The following is a 5,421-nucleotide window of genomic DNA, read 5'->3' as shown; positions in this document are numbered from 1 at the left end:
TTTGCACTGTCTTATGCGCTTACAAAGATGAAAATTAGCATAATTTATTAATGTTGATAACAAAATTATTTGATCTGGTACTAATCTAAGCTCTTCTTTCCTTAGATGTTAGATGTGCTTGCAAAGAAAGCCACATTTCACACTCAAGGGTGTGTACGACATCAGTAATGTTATGTCAATTCCAAGAATGTTAAAGGATATATCGGTTGATGAGGAATTTATTGATTAGGCCTATAATAGCAAATTGCATCAATTTATTTTGCAAAAACAAGAATTCCAGCTTCAGAGGGGGGCACATCCCCTGTCCACACAAGGGCACACATTGGCGCAAACCCCAGCCACGTAACAGGGGTCCTGGGTCAGAGTGGGTACGGTAGTTATTTTCCTGGTTAGTAATTTACCATACCTACCCCACCCCACTCCCCATATAGAAAACAATACGACATACGGTAGGGCTTATCATATTTATAATATAGGCCACATACGTGTGTTTGAAACTAAATATAAGCATTGTTATCATGGTTTTATTTTATTACAAACATATTCTTTCACCATCAATACATATTGAGGCCCTTCTTTTAGGTTAAAACGATCATTAATTTGTCTTTCTTGAGTTTGGGACTATTATTAGGCCTATGTGTTTAAATAACTTAAAAGGATAATCCTAAAAAAGCCCTAAAATATTTTTGTGTTTTTAATTCTAATTTCGTCGGAATTGATGAAAACTACCGTAACAAGAAATACGAGCAAAGAATTTGAGAATTTTAGGCACTTTCTGAGGATGCGTTTGTCGTGGGGAAAGATTTTCCAAAGATGGATAGTTTTGCCTTGTCCCCCGGTGTTTTTAATTCTAATTTCGTTGGAATTGATCAAAACTCCCTAAAGTGTGCAATTTTAAGAGGAAACTGGCCCATGCCAACAAGAAATGTGCGCGAAGCGCGCGAAATTTGAGGTTTTTAGGCACTTTCAGGGGATGAAAAGGGCATCTATAAAGCGGTGGGGAAGATTTCTCAAAGATAGATACTTTCCCCTTGTCCCCCAGTGGTTAAGCCATCGGGCAGCATAGATCAAAGGAGTTATGACAGTTTTTGAAGTGGAGTCTGGTCATTATGATATCTTCCTTTTTATTCTTGTCTTTTTTTCTTATCTCTTTTTCTTTTTCTTTCCCTTTCTTTTTTTCTTCTTTCTCTTTCCCTCCCTCTCCCCTCTTTCTTTTCTCTTATTACCCAGCCCGGTACGACGGCTTGGTCAGCCCGGTAAAAACCGTCAGGGGAGGGGCAGTTTTCCCATGTCCCCCNNNTCCCCCCCCCCCCCCTCCGCGCCTGTTACGACACTGGCTAACACGCCAATCATCCCCCCCCCCCAATGAAAAAAACGTTTCTACGCCACTGTTCACATAAATCCTTTTCGTCTTCACTTAGACAATACTTTAAATCATCCTCAGCGAGGTAGTTTTCTATTTCTGTCACCTCTGGTTTAGTTGATTTGTATAGATTTTCGAAAAAATTTGCTTCTTCGTTTAGAATTTTGCTTTGATCATTAATTTCCTTTCCGTCTTCAGTTAGCAAACATGTAATTGTTTTGCTAATATTATTTCGTTTTTCGAAAAAAAAAAACTTCGTATTTCGTTTCCCTTCCTCTATCCATTTTAGTCTAGATCTTATTTGTTGTCCTTTTATATCTTCAATATACAATTCATCTAACTTCGTTTCTAGACGAACACTTTCATATAGGTCATTTCCATCAAGTGAATTTTTTAAATATAAATTTTCTATTTTTTTGTAATTTTCCTTTTTATATTTTTTTTGTTTGTTTTTGCTTTTAATTTAGAATAATATATAGAATAGTCTCGAATTTTCGTTTTATAGCTTTCCCATAAAAATTGTGGATCGTTATAATCATTTCTTCTTGAATTGTTGAGAATTTCTTTCAATTTTTGTGTATATAATCTATTACTATACTATTACTATATATATATTGATATGTATTATTATATATATTACTGTCTCTTATACACATCTAGATGTGTATAAGAGACAGGTGTGTGTGTGTGTGTGTGACACGGAAAATAAGACATTTCGAAGCTCTTTAAAGGTGTCCCGATTCTTTTATTACGTCGGTGATCACAATATGGATAGTTCCGAAATTATCAAATTAGTTGTAGTTCCAACTTCCTCAATTATCACTTCTTCCTGGCTCACTTGTCGTATAGCAACTGTAGGTTCTGGTTGAACATCGGTGATAGTGGCAACAGGAACCCGTGGCTGTAAATGAATGTCAAAATTCGAGACGTTAACCATCTGAAAGTTGACAGTTCTAGACTTGTCTATGTTCACCAGTGTCGGAATCACAGCTAGTCCATTTTGTAAGGTGTGAGTGTAATTTCTTCAATGAGAGCATTAGACGTGATCGTTGATTGTGTGGTGGTGTTGCCTGTGACGGTTTTGACACATCTGGCGGGTACGATGACAGGTTTGTTACCAGCTATTCTAACATTAGCAGGTAGCATGTTCATTGATGCTGTTTCCTCATAGAAACCTAATATGCGCGCCCACTTGCGTCCTTTAGTAGATATTTTGGCGATCTTCGTGGTGAAGTCATCACCAAACTCTGCTTTAAGTGTTTTTTCTCATATCTCGAAAGATATTAGAGCCGATGACACCTGTCACATTCCGTTTTCTCTCAGCTATTGGGGAGTTAACTGGATCACGTACTGTAAGGAATCCTAAGTTGTTAAATGTTCTGTTTAGAATGTGAATGGACAGCTCAACATATGCTGTATAGGGTACTGCTAGACCTTGTGCCCCGGAGATGCGAATGTACGAAGATACATCCCACGTGGGTGGCTACATTTGTGAGACATTTCTTGTAAAATGACTCAGTCCAACAGACAACGAAGTTCGAAACTTGTATCACTGGTCGCGCTTCCGACGTTTACCACTGCCTCTGGACAATTCCCTATTGCTTTATGAATGATTGCTGAGCCTTCCATGGACCCACCCACTGTCTGGCTCTCGACAACAGGTTCTATTCGTTTAAATGGTTGGTGTTGGTGGAAGTTTGTTGGGTACGTGCGCTTTGATCCCGTTTCCTCTGACGGCAATTCCTGCTGATATGGCCTGGTTTGTCACAATAATAACAAACTCTAGAATTAGATGTGGGCTTGTCGGTCAAGAGTTTGTCGAGTTGTTTTTGTTGAGCGTTGATTTGCTCTGCTTGTTCCCTCAGTAATTTAAGAATGTCACTGGTCGGATCAACTTTAACCTCATTGACTGTAGCTGGTTTAATGTTGATTCCTTTGCCAAACCATTCAATTGCTCGATCACGTACCTCAAAGTAAGTGAGGGAGGGTGACTCAATATTTAATCGCCTGAGTTCCCGTTGAAGTCCTTCCTCTGTTACCGCCTCTGCTAGACGACTCTTCAGACAACTTTCTCGTCATGCCCTGTACGTTGGATCAACAGCACATATTCTGTCATACAGTGTTACCAGTTTTAACGAGCATGCCAGCAATTCTTCTGTCGTGGATTGAGTATAGCTGAAGAATTTCTGCTGTAGCTGGGGCAACGTATCACCATCACCAAAGACACGGTCGAGTATTTTCAGAATTTTCTCTGGATCGTTTGCGACTTCATCTCCCCTGCCAAGGATTTCTTTCCTAGCATTTCCAGACAAATGGTCTTTGATGAATGAAGCTGCCTCTTTCTGTCCCATTGATCGCAACTCGATCCGACTTCGAACATCTACAATCCATTCCTGAATTGTCACATCACCTGCTTTCGATGGGCGATCCTTGAAAACATCAAGTTTTCGTCCAGGTGAAATGTACACTGGCTGCTGGGTTGTCTTCTTGTCTGCGGCGTCAATAAGCTTTTTTTTTTTATCTCGTCCTGGGCAGCATGGTGATCAGTCATAGCCCCTGCCACTTTCTCTTTCTCTTGGCTCAACCTCAGCTCCATCTCTGCAAGCTTTTGTTGTAGTTGTTCAATCTCAGACATCTTGTGATTTGGTCTCTACAAGATCATGAAAGGTCTTCCGGCTAGTCTTTTCTCTGCCAGGGGTTGATTGTGATGAACCACGTAATCCTGCCGACTACGCCATTTTGTGACACGCAAAATAAGACGACATTTCGAAGCTCTTTAAAGGTGTCCCGATTCTTTTATTACGTCGGTGATCACAATATGGATAGTTCAGAAATTAACCGGAAACTAATGCATAACCAAAAGGTGAAGAAAAGCAAAACCAAAACAAAGACAAAACCCTGTGATAAAAAAAGAGAAAATACCAATTAAGTCTTATGCTAAGCAAAGATGTATGAAACAACTAAAATGCTAAACAATACTTAAGTCGACCCTATATTATCACATCCTATAATCATTCATATAAAGGAAGTACCTTTTAGCTTATGAAGAATTAAATAATACTATTATCATAACAAATCATAATTAACGTAATAAAACGTCGGTATAAAGAATAGCATAATGGTGAACTAAAATTACTAAATGATAAATAATTAAATCTAATAAACTGAAAAAGATGTACTGTATATAGCACACATGTGCTATGTCTAGGTTTCATTTAGTAAATAACTTCATGTTTTAAATATACAAACAATTAAAAGAAAGGTAAGTTAAATTGATAAATAATTAAAAGTAAAAAAAATAAGTCTACGAACTTTGACCTTCCTATTCAGGCTATGCTACATCAGCAGATGGTAAAAGTGTACCATTTTACACCTCCCTGATGTATCACTCAACTATCTCAATGTCAATCGCCTTGACCCCATACCGCTGACTAAAACAATTCGTGCATTCATAACACTCTTAAAAGTCAACTACTTAATTAGCATAGGCTAAGAAATACAAATCACCTAATTTAGAGAGATAATTAATATAAGCATAGGCCTAAGTACATTTAATAAAATACTAACACGTATCAATATGATAAATTTATCCGTCAAATGCCTTATTTAACTCATGGTTGAAACACTATAAATTGTTATCCTAAGCAATTGTCCTACAATCAAAGATAATTTAAGTAAAATAATCTTCCTGCAATCAGAGACTAAACATAATGTGTGCATAACTCCTCTGAATTAATCTGTCAGCACCAAAGTAATTATCTCACAAGTAGTGATACAATAATCAACTTATTTGCTATATCAAATCTATACATAACCATGATCTAATAATAAACATACATGTAATTTAACAGTAGGATATTTATATACAAGAGAGATAATTAACTCACCCTGGCTAAATTTAGGTGAAAACGTAGAGCGATGAACTATGTGGACTTCTCTTCTCTGCAGTGTATTGGCAAACGTCTCAAGGACTCAAAATGGGTACAAACAAGGACTTATGTTATGTAAAATAGCCATTAACCCTTCTTAGAAGTCCTGTTGCCATGGAAAAAAAAGGG

This window comes from Anneissia japonica, unplaced genomic scaffold (genome assembly GCF_011630105.1).
Source record: "Anneissia japonica isolate Jap-2015-1 unplaced genomic scaffold, ASM1163010v1 scaffold287954_len75231_cov102, whole genome shotgun sequence".
In the NCBI taxonomy this organism is placed as follows: Eukaryota; Metazoa; Echinodermata; class Crinoidea; order Comatulida; family Comatulidae; genus Anneissia; species Anneissia japonica.
This window is presented reverse-complemented; position numbering follows the sequence as displayed.